This window comes from Bubalus kerabau, chromosome 22, assembly GCF_029407905.1.
Source record: "Bubalus kerabau isolate K-KA32 ecotype Philippines breed swamp buffalo chromosome 22, PCC_UOA_SB_1v2, whole genome shotgun sequence".
In the NCBI taxonomy this organism is placed as follows: Eukaryota; Metazoa; Chordata; class Mammalia; order Artiodactyla; family Bovidae; genus Bubalus; species Bubalus kerabau.
In genome coordinates, this window is record NC_073645.1 from 15,368,028 (window position 1) to 15,384,503 (window position 16,476).

General features: G+C 40.5%; 1 long non-coding RNA gene across 1 annotated transcript in view; it reads left to right on the forward strand.

Annotated features, from left to right (window-relative positions):
- LOC129636688 (uncharacterized) overlaps positions 1-12,141 on the forward strand; it is a 58,568-nt gene extending 46,427 nt beyond the window's left edge. The window contains exons 2-3 of the long non-coding RNA XR_008707077.1: positions 10,896-11,001; positions 11,687-12,141. This is a non-coding gene — a long non-coding RNA (uncharacterized LOC129636688). The remainder of the gene's footprint in view (positions 1-10,895; positions 11,002-11,686) is intronic.
- Positions 12,142-16,476: the final 4,335 nt, after the last annotated feature.

The window sequence follows — 16,476 nt, forward strand, 5'->3', positions numbered from 1 at the left end:
TTGACCAGATTTCCCAGCATCACTTGTTAAAGAGATTGTCTTTAATCCATTATATATTCTTGCCTCCTTTGTCAAAGATAAGGTGTCCATATGTGCGTGGATTTATCTCTGGGCTTTCTATTTTGTTCCATTGATCTATATTTCTGTCTTTGTGCCAGTACCGTACTGTCTTGATAACTGTGGCTTTGTAGTAGAGCCTGAAGTCAGGTAGGTTGATGTCTCCCTGTTTCCTGCCTTGCTATCCTAAAATCCATTGTCACACCCAGAGTAATCTTTTGGAAAACACAAATCATATCTTATCACATTCCCCCTCACCCCGCTACCTAAGATTCTCCAACTGGCTCCCAACTACACTTACACTAAAGCATAAGCCATGTGGCAGGCCTTCCGTGATCCCCATGGCCTGACCCCGATTAGCTCTCTGACTTTACCTCTTGTGCTTGCCTCCTCCTCCACTATGGATGACCACTTTCTTTGCCCAAACCTCACCCGTGCTAATTCTTTCCTGTTCTTCCATCCAGAAAATTCCCTTCCCAACAGACTCATGTCTTCTTGGCTTTTTGTCCCAGACACATCATATTCTCTCTCTGTCCCTCAAAGTGGGGACCAGAGGACCAATGAAATAAATAGCAGAAATCAAGGTTAGATTCTAGTCCAATTGAGGTATTAAATGGAGGATAACATCTACGTTGCTCATTTGGCACTCTGATGGGGGCAGGAAAAGAGAAGAGGAAGAACGAATATGGGACATGTTAAAGGAACTTCCAGGGCATCGGTTATGAAACCCTCACCCTTCTTTTGATCCCTTTCCCTTGTCTAGGATACACAAGCATAGTCATAGCTAAGCTGGTTGCTATGTTCAGTGTCTGGTCTGATTGGTCAGCGCCCGTTTTTAACATCATGGCTGCTAGTGGTCTTTCAAGTGCCTGTCCCCCTCTGAACCATTTCCTGCTCTATGCTAGAAGTCCGTCCTCAGGCAGGACTTTTCAAAGTTTTCTCTGAGGGTCTGCTAAAGGCAGAAATTCCTAAATATGAAGTTATGGGGCCACCCAAGAAACAAGCCAGGGTTATTTGAAACCTTATAATTCATCAAAGTTTGTATTCTGCTTCATAAGAACTCTGTATTTGTTTAATATAAAAATAACATGTTAAAATACTATCAAGCTTTGAAGTTTAGAGAATGGGTTTGGCAGTCTGAACGGTAAGAGTCTGGATTGCCATTCTGCCTCTTGCTTCTTATCTGACCTTGAGAAAGTTCCTCAGCCTCTCTGAGCCTCCATATTCTTCGTATGGTGGTTGAGCACATGGTAAATATTCTATGGATTGTGAACCCAGAGAGCCAGAGTCTGTGTTTCATTCATCTTCAGATTCTTCACAGAGTCCAGAAGAGTGTCCTATCCAGAGAAGTCATTTTCTATGTGTTCATTCCTCTATATCAGACATACGTGCACATATGGTTATCCCGTTTTTACCACTAGATGGAGAGCACGTATCCTAGGATTTTCAATCCATTAGTGAGAAAGCAAACATTTGTCTTTTGTGTCTTAACCAAATCAACTTCTATATTGATGACAATATCATTAAAAATGTCTTTCCAAAAAATGTAGCTATAAGATAATTCTCAGAACTATTTGTTCTTAAAATAATTAAGAGGCAGAAGCAAAGGAGAAACACTAACTTCAGGATAATGGTTACCCCTCTGAGGGGATACATTGGAATTGGGTTGGAGTGAGGAGCTCTGTGGGGAGCTCCAAATGTATCTAACTGCTGATTTCTTGTTTCAAAATAGATTTGAAGAAAATACATCCAAATATGTTAACCTTGGATGAGTTCTGGGTGGTTGAACACTTAGATGTATTTCTCTGTGTTTGAAATTTTTCACAATTGCCAATTTTTTTTTTTTTAAACAGGGGGAGGGAAGCCTCTAGGGGGAAATTTATGCTCACTGTTTCTGTCTCAATACATCTGCCTAACAAGCTTTTTAAGATTCTCCTCAGATAACTGCAATGTGCAGCGAAAACTACAACAGAGTAAAAACCCTACTGTGTCGGTCCACTTGGTCTCTCCCGTTGTCCCCCCCTACTAAACCTGATGTTTTGCCCTGAAGTTAAGTCTACTAAAGGCTATCACTTAAACTCAGTTGACTAATTAGTTCTTATCTCCAAATTGGATTGTTATCAACTAAGTTGAAAGATGAAGAAAACTGGTCTCTGTAAGTCTGTTCTAGTTACTACAGCTATGTAACAAGCCACCCCAAACCTCAGTGGCATAAAACAACTGTTCTGTGATGCTCATGGAACTTTGCTCCATGATATCTGGAGCCTCAGATTGGGAGACTCAAGCCCCTCAGGTTGGGGGTGACTTGACAGTTGGGAGTGCCTGGCTGGTTTGGGGGCAGAAATCACTGGGAGATGTCTTTCCTCTTGTGTCTGGTAGTTGATACTGGCTGTCAGCTGAGACTTTAGCAGGGGCTGTCAGCTGAGCCATCTACTGGTGATAAAGAAGTCACTCTGCTTGGCCCAGATCCCATGGGGAGGGGAGTAGGGGTGGGGGACAGATTCACACTGCTTGGGGTGGGGAGTAGGGTGGGGGACAGATTCACGCTGCTCTCCATAGGAGAGGTGTCAAAGAATCTGCAGGCATATTGTAAAACCACCCCAATATTGTCCTCACTCTGCTCTCAGAGTGGAGTAGAATGGATAAACTGGAACCTCCTTCCTCTTTGTCCAATCAAATGATCCACATGGAGGAATAGCTGAATGTATTCACTCCATTATCTACAAACATGTATGTTGGATCAAGTTCAAGTGGCTCAGATACAAGCTAATTTGGTCGTAGTTTATTTTACCAGCTCTATTCCTTTGGAAAGCTGACTGGTTGTTTCCTATGACCAGTAAACATAAAGATCATAAATAACATATATACTAAAATTTTCACCACAATGAAATATTCTCAAAAGGCAACTTTATTATCTATGGCGGCATAACAAATTACTCTGAAATTCAATAGCTTAAAACAACAAACATGTATTATCTCACAGCTTCTGTGGGTCAGGAACTCGTGAACAGCTTAGCCGAGTAGCTCTGACTCAGAGTCTCTCATGAGGTTGCCATCAAGGTGTTGCCCAGGGCTGTGTCATCTGCAGACTTAACTGGGGCTGAAGAATCTGCTTCCAGTGGTGCTCACTCATGTGTCTGCTTGGCAGGAGGCCACAGTTCCTCGTCAGGGGTTGACAAGTGACCTCAGCTCCCCACCATGTGGGCCCCTCTATAGGATGGCTGAAGTGTTCTCACGATATGACAGCTGGCGTCTTCCAGAGTGAGTGATGCGAGGAGGAATCCATGGTACCTTTTATGTTCAAATCTCTGTAAGTGACACAAGGTCGCACCTGCCATATTCTATTCATGAGAAGTGAGTTACTAAGTCACACTCAGGGGAGGAGAGCTAAGCCCTACCTCTTGAAAGGATTCACATCAAAGAATGTGTGATTATATACAAGACCAGCACAGGGAGTTTGAGAACGAGGTTTCTCTCACTCTGTCCTGTAGATATCTGCCTCAGGGCACATGCCCTTATTTATGCAACCAATGTGGGGGAATAAGTACTTTCCATGTGGAAAATTAGCAATCAGTTTCCACTATGCCATTCAGATGGGAGGTACTTCTGGACTGCTGTCTCCTACTCTGCTCCTATCTCTGTATGATGGGAACTGATTCTTGTTGATAAAAGCTTGGAGAATGCTCTGAAACACTGTGTATTTCATTCTTACTCTTAGTTTGGGTGATGGTACAGAGGTGTGGGCATTCTCATGCCTGTTTCAATCACTCCATTGCGATTAGGAGCCACCTGATCATCCAAGTTGCCTGGACAGGCATGTGCTCCCTTGTAATCCATTTTATGACGTATCTTTCAAAACTCCAAACTTGAATGGTCAGGATGATAGATGTGGCTGTGCTTCAGGCCAGCATGGCTCATAAGATGCAGAAAAATTACTATCTTCGAAAAGCAAAAGCTTTTTTGAGGGAAAAGTAAAGTGTAATCGTGAGTAACTGTTTCTCATCCTTTGTGAGAGGTAACAGAGAAGAGTCAATGACACATTTATCTGAGAAGAGGAAACTTAAGTGGCCCCCAGTTCAGGTGTCTAAAAGGAAGATCTGCTACAAGTCCTAACTTGGGAAAAGCCAGCCCTTAGGACAAGGTAGCCAGGTCCCTGACAGAGAGATGGGGATAACTCCCTTCAAGGAAAAAAGGGTCGAATTGTAATCTGGTTCTGGAACCAATTCAACCTGACTACTTAGCAGTAAAGATAAATTGAACCCACAGAGAAAACTGAAAATAACATTTTCCTGGCAAGTCCTTCAATGGACTTAGTGTGTTTAGATTTATGAGGGGGTGAATGACCTTCTCTGACTTGGTGTTCCACATTTTCGTTTTTCCAGGACTGATTTTCCATCTGGCCTAACCAGAGCTCAAAGTTACTGAATCAAACAGAGCCAGTAGGCCTGACTGGAGCTGGCTGGAACATGCACAGAGCTGGGAAAGACAAATAGGCTCCTTTCTGAAAAGCCTATCTAGCAGAAGTCTGTTCTTCCCCACCTGTCTCAGAGCACTGCCCTGAGAGGGAACCCATCCCACTCTTCACCACCCAGCAGATGGGGCATTAGGTGACCTGGGGGTGTTTCCGTCTGAGAAGTGGGCTGTATGAAAAGGAAGGAAGGGTGTTATCAAGTGCAAGGAAACTAGCTCATAGGCCTGGGGTGGTCTACATCTCCAGCAGAGGAAGCTTGGAGGCACCGTGTATGTTTCCAGAAGGGTTCGGGGCAGCAGAGTGCTGATGGACCCTGCTAGTATCTGGCAGAAGTAACAATGGGACAGTTGAAGCTGAAAGCAGCCAGACCAGATGGGGTCATGAACACCCCTGGATTGCCAGCAACCAGATCAGGATATATCTCAAAAGAAACAGACTTTGCAGGATGCCATGTAGGCTTCCCACACTAAGGGAGAAGGAGGACAGTAGAGAAAATCCAGGATTAACTGAACGTTGAGATGAAAAGACTGAGAGATGAGAAAGTGCAGAGGTTTTGTAGAAATGATTACAGTTGCATGTTCTGACATTCAGCGCATTAAGCTTCATTACAGAAAATAACGTTATATTTCTGGCCTACCCAAGTTTGTGGCTTAAGAAAATTCAAACCTGTCATTCTGTTTCTTCTTATACCTTGCCCTGTTTTTCACATCATATAGAGAGAAAGGCTGTTTGGGGTTAGTGGGTCTCTCAGCATCTCAACAGATGACTATAACCATGCAGTGTGAGGTCACGACCAGTAAGTCTTCTAGACCAGAGGTCAGAAAATACTCTCTTTAAAGGGTCAGATAAGACGTACTTGAGGTTTTCCACACTATACTTTCTCTGTTGCAACTCTCCAACTCTGCCTATGCAGCACAGAAGCAGCCACAGACAATACGTAAACGAATGGGGAACAATGAAACTATGACGGACGCTGAAGTTTGAATTTCATAGCTTCCAGATGTCACAAAGTATTATTCTTCCCTTGATTTTGTTTTCAAAGCATCAAAAATGTCAAACCTACTCTTAGCTTTAAGACCATACAGACACAGGCAGTGGACTGGATTTGGTCCACAAGCAACAGTTTTATAACCTTTCTACTGACCACTGCTCTCTGCACTCGAGAGGGATTAATTTGTTCACATGCATGGGTCTGGTTAAAAAGTTCAACTTCTTTAAAAATGCCTGGGAGATAAAGTCTCCTGGGAATCGCAGAATATTTACACACAGTATTTCCCCAGGAATTACCCTTTTTATGTGGTTTCAAGGCAAGTGACAAGCTAAGAAAAGCCACGATTCTCATACAAGCTACTTTTGTGTTCGCAGAAGTTATCAGCTGGGCTCTAAGCCTCAAGTAGACAGGACCTGCGTCTACTTTCCCCTGCTGTTGTCTTGCTGGGGTCTAAAGCAGTATCTGACACAGAGTAGGCATTAAATGAATGATTGTTGATTGAATTATTGGGGGAGTGACTGAAAACTCCTTTTTAGCCCTTTTCAGAACTTATGTTATTCCATCATATGTGCGTTATGTAACTCTCACTTTAAAAATGCCTGTAAGTGTGATTTAGAATTCAGAAGAATCATCATGCATAAATAGAAGATTTTCTTCAAACGTTGGCCAAAATCCCATGTCACTGTAAAACTACAAAGCCATTGCTGGCTCTGTGTAGTGGGGGCGGGGGCATGTTGGCCCCAAGAAGCCAAAGAAAAGGAAGTGTAAGTATGAGACTGCTCTTGGTAAGAAAGTTGTCACTTCTGTCGCTCTCCTGACATTAATTTTGACCAGGGGTGGCCTCCATCATTATATCCAGTACATGAAAGAACTACCTGGAAAATTTAGCAGGACCCACAATGTGGGAGGAGCTGGCAGTGAAAACCCCTCTAAATTGGTGCGTCTCTCTCCATTAAGCCACATGGTATCTAGGCAAACAGAGCAAACTCAAAGATAATCACACAACCTTTGGCTACCTTAACTCAGCACTTAATACGAATAAGCTTCTCAGCTCTTCTTTCAGCTCAGCTTTCTTTACTAAATCCCAAGTAACTTTGGGAAGGGAATCATGAGAATGTGGGAGACTTTGGGATGATAATTAATGTGTGGTACCAGGAAGAGGCAAAAGAAAAAGATCAAAGGTTTGTTTCTCTGAGCTGGGTGGCACCTTGGCACTGAATCCTGGGAACAGATGCTGGCTGATTTGAATTAAAAAAGAGCAGAAGTAGCCAAAGATAAGAAATAATTGGCTAAAAAATACAAAGCCATACTTTTGACAGGGGACAATAAAGTTTTCCAAGCAGAGGTTAGAATAACTGACTTTTAAAAAATAATAACCTCAAGGAAAACTAGGAGAAGAGAATATTTTTTCCCCTGCAGTTTGAATTAAGACATGGTCAGCAAAGAAGAGACCCTTTCCAAAGGGTCTCAGCAGGATAAATCAATCTAGTGGAGGCCTTTGTGTTCCCAAAGAATGATGTCAGAACCCATTCCAGGGAGAAGAAAGAGATGTTTGCACTAAAGGTCACTTGAGAACTATAAAGATAAATGCTATTTGTAATGACTTAAAAAGGATTCCAGGAAGGAGAGGAGTCAACTAACTGTTTTAGAATCAATGGAAAAGTAAAAACTTTCCTGGTTGAAAACTTTCAGAGGGTCGTTTAGACATTCTTGAAAGTCTGTGAAACTTTGAGGGGAAAGAACCCAAGAGTATGATGATGGAAAAACTACGTTATATCCTTTAACTGTTAAATGTAGGTTGTGTGTTTACACATGTGTTGGTCATTAAAAAATAATTGAAAAGGTTTCTGGCAGTAAGAAGTCAGGGACTAACAATCCCTGCACCCTGGTTATTAAGTGACCCTGAAAGTCCTTGGGTCAACCAGATATTCATAGCACAGGGAGATAGCCAGGTATCTAGAGTTGAAACACTAGCCTGTGATTCAGGAGACCTGGGTTCACATTTCACCTCCATTACCTTCTTTTTTTCCTTTCCTTTTTGGCCATGCCACACAGCATGCAGGAGCTTAGTTCCTACCAGATCGGGATGGGGAATGAACCCAGTGCCGTACAGTGGGAGAATGGAATCTTAACCCCTGGAAGTCCCTCTTTTCTTTTTCTTTTTTTTTTAATTGGATGAAACAGTCTTTAAATTCTGTAGTGCTTTATGATTTTTCAAAAATTTCACACACATGATTTCATATAACCCCATAATAACCATTTTCCCCTCTACTCCTGCTTGGTCCCTCTCCTCTCCCCTCTTCCTCACTAGTTTGTTCTCTGTATCTCTGAATCTCCTCCTTTTTTGTTTTATTCACCAATTTGTTGTATTTTTGAGATTCCACATATAAATGATATTACATTGTATTTTTCATTCTCTGTCTGACTTATTTCACTTAGGATAATGCCTGCCAAATCCATCCATGTTGCTGCAAATGGCAAAATTTCATTCTTTTTTATGGCTGAGTAGCATTCCATTGTGTGTATATACCATATGTTATTTATTCATTCATCTGTTGTTGGATACTTGGATTGCTTCTGTACCTTGGCAATTATAATTAATGCTGCTATGAATATTGGGGTACATATATATTTTTGAATTAATGTTTTTGCTTTTGGATATATACCCAGGAGTGGAATTGCTGGGTCATATGGTAGTTCTACCTTTAATTTTTAAAGAAATCTCCATACTGTTTTCTATGGTGGTACACCAATTTACATTCCTATCAACATTGTACCAGGATTCCCTCTTCTCCACATCCTTGCCAGTATTTATTATTTATGTTTTGTGTTTTGTTTTCCAAACTATAAACTTTTCATTTGGTATTGGGGTTATGGCCAATTAACAACATGGTAGTAGTTTCAGATAAATAGCAAAGGGATTCAGTCATACATATACATGGATCCATCTCCCTCAAACCCCCTCCCATCCAGGCTGGCACATAACACTGAGCAGAATTCTATGTGCTATACAATAAGTCCTTGTTGTTTATCCATTTAAAAAATAACAGTGTGTACATGACCTTCCCAAAGTCTCTAGCTTCTCCTCCCCCCAACAACTATGAGTTCATTTTCTAAGTCTCTGCTTCGTAAGAAGGTTCATTTGTATAATTTCTTCTTAGATTCCACAAATAAGGGATGTTGTATGATATTTCTCCTTCTCTGTCAGACTTACTTCACTTAGTGTGACACTCTCTAGATCCACCCATGTTGCTGAAAATGGCATTTCATTCTTCTTGATGGCTGAGTAATATTCCATTGTATATATGTACTACATCTTCTTTATCCATTTATCTGTTGTTAGACACTTAGATTGCTTATGTACCTTAGCAATTGTAAATAATGATGTTGCTATGAACATTGGGATGCATGTATATTTTCAAATTAATGTTTTTGGTTGGGTGTTTTGTTTGTTTGTTTTTGAATATATACCCAAGAGTGGAATTTCTGGGTCATATGGTAGTTCTATTTTTAATTTTTTGGTAAAATCTCCATAATGTTTATATACCAATTTATATTCTACATTTACCAATTTACTGCTTACCAAGTTACACATCAACAGTGTACCAGGGTTCCCTCTTCTCTGCATCCTCGCCAGTATTTATTATTTGCATTCTTTTTGATAATTACCATTCTGATAAGTGTGAGGTGATATTTCAGCATGGTGGTGATTTGAGTTGGTCATATCATTTGCAAATATCTTGACCCATTCAGTAAGCTGTTTTTTAATTTTGTCAATTGTCACTTTTGCTGTGCAAAAGCTTTTAAGTTTAATTAGGTCCCATTTATTTACTTTTGCTCTTGTTTCCTTTGCTTTAGGAAATGGGTCCAAAATTATTGCTGCAATTTATGTCAGAGAGTATCATGCCTATGCTTTCCTCTAAGAGTTTGGTAGTATCCAGTCTTGCAGTTAGGTCTTTAAATCATTTTGAGTTTATTTTTGCATATGGTATCAGAGAATGATCTGATCCCATTCTTTTACATGTGGTTGTCTAGCTTTTCCAGCACCACTTATTGAAGACTGTCTTTTCTCAATTGTATATTCTTGCCTCCTTTGTCATAGATTAGCTGACCATAAGTGTGTGGGTTTATTTCTGGGCTCTCTATTTTGTTCCATTGATTTATATGTCTGTTTTTATGCCAGTACCATACTGTTTTGCTGACTGTAGATTTGTAGTATAATCCTAAATCAGGGAGCATAATTCCTCCAGCTTTATTCTTCTTTCTCAAGATTTGGAGTCTTTTTTGTTTCCATGAAAGTTTTAAAGATATTTGTTCTAGTTCTGTGAGAAATGCCATTGGTATTTTGATAGGGATTGTACTGAATCTGTAGATTGCCTTAGGTAGTATGGTCATTTTAACAATATTAATTCTTCCATTCTAAGAATGTGGTATATCTTTCCATCTGTCTATGTCATCTTCAGCTTCTTTCATCAGTGTCAGTTTTCTACATACAGGTCTTTTATCTCCTAGGTCTTTTATTCTTTTGATGCAATCAACTCCATCACCTTCTAACAAAGAGAGCTGCTACACATAATTTATCCTTTCATAGCCTTAATATCCTTATCAGTTAAGTGAAGATAATGAGTGTTCCTTGTAGGGTTATTGTTAAGTGAAGTCCCTGGAGTGGACACACAGTAGGTGCTCAGAAGATGGCCTTGAATCTATTGCACTTAAACCAACTTAGTAGCTAACTTCATAGAGCACTTACTATGTGTGAGTGCTTTGTTCACACTGTCTGAGTATTCCCAACAGCCCTACGGCCAGGATGGGCATTGTTATTGCTCCTGGTACAAGCTAGTGGGTAGTCTAGCCAGGCAGCCTGGCTCCAAGCCTTTGTTGTTACCTGATCTGATATCAGGGAGAGAAAGTATGACTTGGACTTATATCATTTTCTTCCTGGTTGTTTTTATGACACAGAGAATGAGATGAGGAGGTTTTCCTCACTCAGTAGCATAAATAGCTACTGACCTCATTCCAATAGGAATAGTTAAAAAGAGTGGCCTTAAATATAAAAAGTATAGTCATAACTAACATTTTATCGTCCAGGCCGTGTTCTAGATGCCTTGTTATGGTGAAAGTGGCTCAGTCGTGTCCAACTCTTTGCGACTCCATGGACTACACAGTCCATGGGATTTTCCAGGCCAGAATACTGGAGTGGGTAGCCTTTTCTTCTCCAGGGGATCTTCCCTACCCAGGGATTGAACCCAGGTCTCCTGCACTGCAGGTGGATTCTTTATCAGCTGAGCCACAAGGGAAACCCGCCTTGTTATATGAATTCATTAATTTCCTCAACAACCTTATGAGGCAGTTGCCACTATCTTCTCCACTTTGCAGAGACCAAGCAAACATGTGGTAGAACTTGGTTTTGGACCAGCTGTTGGAGCTCCAAGGCCACACTCGCCATTATACCACCAAGTCTCTCGATCTTGGGCTTTCTGTGGTAAGTCAGCAAGCAACTATTGGAGCTGCCCTGGCTATGTGTCGAGGGTGGGAGGAGCTACGTAGTTTCAGAGAGAACTGTAAACTGAAGTTGGAAGAAATACAATATTTATTGACAGCTTATAATTTAAGTGTGTAGGGACATTTTAAGTTAATATGTCCTACCTAGGGTTCCAAGTCCTTGGACTTCACCAAGGATAATAACAGGGGTCTGTGAGCTATTTTGAATATTTCAAAATGCTTATTAATATGTCACAATAATATAAAACATAGTATATGGTAACAAAGCCTTAAAGAAAAAGACTTTTAGAGACAAATTTCATTTCTAGACTTGAGCAAGGTTTCAAGGATTCCTAACTCTAGAAATGAATAAATTTTTGTCTGTTAGAGTTGAAATAAACCTTATAGATGTCAGATTTGCCCTAATAGAGAAGATACCCCATTATCAAAAAGAGTTCAACGAGACTTTAAAACTTCAAGAAAGAAGTTGCTGACAGACATAAAAGGCAATTTTAGCCATTTACTTAGAACTGCCAGTCACCATAGGAGCAGAAGAGGCATTTTTCTGCCAACTGGTTGAAGCTTGTGCCAGAATGATCCTGCTGTTTCTTAATTGTCCTAAAAGCTTGTAGCCAGCAATTTTGCTGCCAAGCCTTACCTCACTTTCATGTTTCTATAATATGCAGATCACGAAGTGTCCCATTCAGAGTGGGAAAACGAGAAGTTACTTCCTTGCCCTTCCTCTCTTTGGAGCTCACCACCTAACCTGTACAATGCCTCCCTGTGAAATAATACACCAGTGGTTATCTCAAAACCTTGAGTACCATCTTCTTAAAAAAAAAAAAAAATTGAGTACCTTTTAACATGCGAATAATCCTCATGGCAAGCTTGTAAGAGAGGGGAAAACAGTGTTATTCTTATTTCTGACTAATAACCTAACAATTATGACTGGTGGACATAAAAATCTCTGTGTGATGTATTCAGTTGCAAATTGCAGATGAAATAAAGGATAAACTCTCATTCTATAAAAAAGAAAGGCCACATAATAACTATGTGTATGCATACGTGTGTGTGTGTGTGTGTGTGAGTTGGAGGGTTGGGCTATGAAGTTGTGGCAAAAAATCTTGCAGTGTACACTCCAGTATAATCAGTGGTTACTTCCCAAGGAGGGAGTGAGTGAAAGGGGCTATAAAAAAAGATATTCACTTTCATATTTGTGTACCTCTGTATTGTTTTAATGTTTTACAATAGACATACTATTTTTACAAATTCAAAAATAATTCTAAAAAAGGAAAAAAATTTGAAGTAGATGATAAATGTCTCCCACAATAGACTGTCTTATCTAGTTTATTCTGTCCGACTTCATATTTTCAAGAGTGATTTCAAAGAGGTGTTAGAACAACCTGGCCCATCTCTGCAAGAAAATAGTTGTGTGGTATCTGAGTCTTGTGCAAAAGCAATCGTCTGCTCAACTCTTCATGGAGGCTTTGCTCCTAAATGGAATGAAGACTGAGCTGGGAGGATCAAAGGATTCACTTGACCATCTCTTTGGCTCCATAGGTTCTTTGAGGGACAAAATTTAGATTCCAAAAAGCAGAATACAGTGTTCATGATTTATTTAGATTTTTGTAAAAGCCTTTGATAGGAATCCATAATTAAGGCAATTTGGGGATAAATAATTCACAAAGCAAGGACCTTCCATTCCAGTAGAAATGTGACCAAGGAACTGTGGTTTAGTAGAAAGAGCAAAACTTTGTACTTCGACAGAGTTGCTTTCAAATCATAACTGCTGCTTAAGAGTGGTTTGGCCTCAGCTAGGCTACTTAATTTGGAGAAGGCAATGACAACCCACTCCAGTACTCTTGCCTGGAAAATTCCATGGACGGAGGAGCCTGGTAGGCTGTAGTCCATGGGGTCGCTAGGAGTTGGACACGACTGAGCGACTTCACTTTCACTTTTCACTTTCATGCATTGGAGAAGGAAATGGCAACCCACTCCAGTGTTCTTGCCTGGAGAATCCCAGGGACGGGGGAGCCTGGTGGGCTGCCGTCTATGGGGTCGCACAGAGTCAGACGCAACTGAAGCAACTTAGCAGCAGCAGTAGCAGCAGCAGGCTACTTAATTTCTGCAAAAGTCCTTTCCTCTAGTATAAAGTGGAATAATACAAGAGTGAGGGATGACATGTAAAGGGCACTGCACGATACCTGGTGCATGGCAGATGTTCTAAAACTTCAAGGCTCCCTAATAGTAATTTGTTAGAGTATAAATGAGTTTTAATCTATCTACTTATAGTGAACAAATAAGGGGACTTAGAACGTGGATGCCATTTCAACAGCCCCTAGGAAGAGGGACAGGAAATGGCAATGCTTCTGTCCATGGTCTAGTTTCCTAGACCATGTTTCATTATGTGCCTAGACCATTACTTGTCCATTATGTCCCCTATCTGGCCAGATTAATCTATCACACTATGCAAAAACCACCTGAAATATATGTCTTACTGAGGAAGGGCCTAAAGTGTTAGCTCCACATATGAAAGGACCAACATGCAAAAAGAAAAAAGTGATCCCTTCGGAGACTTATTTGGATTGTGTTTGCAACTGGAGGCATCTTGCCCTGCCACCTTCTCCAACATTCTGCATCAAACAAAGATAGTAAAGCCTATTAAATTTCTCAGGGACATCTCTCTGATGACTAGAGTTGGCCTTGGAAGGTGAAAACTGTTGAAAGGAGAATCTCTTGGCATATACTGGGTAACAGGCAAACGGATGACTGAGGCATTTCAACATGAGAAATTCAGAGGAAGCACTCGAGAAGAACTAAATCAAACCATATATATATATATATAGGATATTTGGTTGTGGGTTCTCCAATGTAACCTTGGAAAAGCATCTGAGTGTCACTCATTCAACTCATATTTGGGAGCAAGATGCCACATTAGGCCCCATGGGAGGGTCAAAGATGGATAAACATGGGTCTTGCCCTCTAAGAACTCACAGTCTCATCACATTGCATAAGACTCACAAGATCATCCAAGATTAAGATAAACTGATTTTTATCTCCATCAAGTAGCTTCCCCGAAGCTTTTCTGCTTCTTAGCTGCCCTGGTTGCTTTAACACAGAAGAGAGCTCCATGTCTTGTGACAAACAATCAAAAAAGATGCAGAAGAGGACTGCAACGACGCTCTGTAAGACCACCATTCTGGGGCTGCAGCCTTGCTTCTTTATTTTCCATCTCCCTTCCCACAAGACGACTTCTGGCAGCATCACAGTGGGTCATTGATGGAGAGAAAGGACTTTACTACAATGTGCGCAATATTACAACACATCTCAAGGAAGCCTGGTCAGGACTAGGAAGTTTTAGAATCCGTCCTTTCTGATCCCGGGTAGTTTTTGGTCTGGCTCCTTGAGTGATTTTTCTCTCCAGTCCCGCTTGCTGCTGTTTCTCTCCAAATGCTGAAGACTTGCTCTCAGTCTTCTTGACCTGAGGCAGTTACACCATTTGATCTGCCCCCCCTCAGGAACCACTCCTAGATCCTGAGAAAGTGGGGATCCTTGGTTCCTTGGGTGCCACCAAGGAGATGTTGATGCTTCTGGTCAGCACACCCCAAAGTTCTTCCTGAACCTACTCCTCACAGGCGTCAGCTTCCATACTTGCTTTTCATAACTGTCGTTTCTCCTGTAATGGCTGCCAGCACCTGAAGCCTCCACTCTTACTTCAAAGCTTGTGCCTGGCCAGTTTGAATTTAAATTACAGTTTATTTAACTGGACTGATAATCAGGTCGTTTGTGTTCTCATGCTGTCTCTGTGGCTGCAGATGAGTCAGTTCATGTCTCCAAGTTCCAGGTGACTAGATGGGAGAAACTCCAAGACTGGCAAAGGTATGTTCACTGTGCTCTCACATGCAAACATACACATATACACTTATTCTCAGAATGATTTAGGAAGGTAGTTTCAATCCCAACCTCACTATTTACAAGCACATATAATCTTGGCCAAGTTATTAATAGTTTTTGAATGAATCTCAATGTCTTAATCTGTGAACTGGAGGTAATATTACCTCCTTCAAAGGGTTCTATAAAAATGAATGGAATCGTCTAAGTAAAGCACTTGGGATTGAGAAAAAACTTTCTAAATGTCCATGCGCATCACAAGCTTTCCTAAGGCTCCCTCCCCACCCATTCATCTTTCCTTCTTTCTTTTCTATCATTTTAACTGTTTCTTCAGGTTTCCCTTTTTTTTTCTCCCATTCCTGCTGCAAGTGGTGAAGGGCTTAGAAGCAAGTGGCTTTGTGTTCCTTAAATGTGCCTTCTTGCACTAATTAAGAAATGGCAGTGCTTATGCCCACATGCTGCTACCCTTGGTGGCCAAAAGAGACAGCATGATTAAACTGTGGAACTGACCCTGAGGTTAACTGAGACTGTCTAACCATTTAAATCCCAGCTTCATGAAAAATGCTTTATTGCCATCACATCATATTCTTGCAAAGACAGGCCAACATCAACATTAGGTGACTTCCTAAAAGTATTTTCTCAAAACTTTTTTTGTGTGTGAAAATTACACTGTAGGAAAAAATGTGGAGTAGTATAATTTTAATACCCCTCTTATTTATTTTTTCTTAAAATTTATTTTTGTCTGGTTTTTCTGACTATTTTGTTTATTCTAGAAAATTAGAAATCATACAAAAATATTTTGAGGAAATTAAAAAATTATCCATAATTATACCACCCAAAAACAAATATTGTTGGCTTTTTGGCATATTTTCTTCTTTGTAAATGCTTTTATTTTAAAAGTTAAGAACATTTTTGTATATATAGTTTTGTGTCCTGTGAGCATTTTATGATGCCAATTAAAAAAAAAACTATTTAATAAACAGAAATTTTTAAAATGCACCATTGTCTCCAGATTTTAACCAATTGCCTGTTGTAAGCCATTTTTTGGTTGTTTTCAATTTTGTTGTTTTGTCTACCCTACATTCCTTCTCCTTTTTCCTCTATAATTATTAGTGATGCAAAATATTTTTATGTTTATTCAGCACTAGTATTTATGAATTGTCATTTCTGACAATTTTTCTAGTGATGATGATGTTCATGATCATTGTCCTCATCATATCATTTGGGGCCAAGAATGGTCAAGACCAGGTTAACACCAAAACTTGGGTAGAAAAGAGAACCATAGACTAGAACAGTATTTATCTTCCGGACACTGGCATTTTCCTGGGACCAGATAGTATTGTAAATAGTTATTTTGGTTGCCAAGAAATCTATTAGAAAGTGAGTTTGCAAGGACATCCAGGCCTGGGGTGGTGCCTGAAATTGAACAAGAAGCTACCAGGTCCTGAGACTTCTCAAGACAGTTCCCTGGTGGCTCAGAAGGCAAAGAATCTGCCTGCAATTTAGGAGACCTGGATTCGATCCCCGAGTCAGGAAGAAGGGAATGGCTACCCACCCCAATATTCTTGCCTGGAGGATTCTGTGG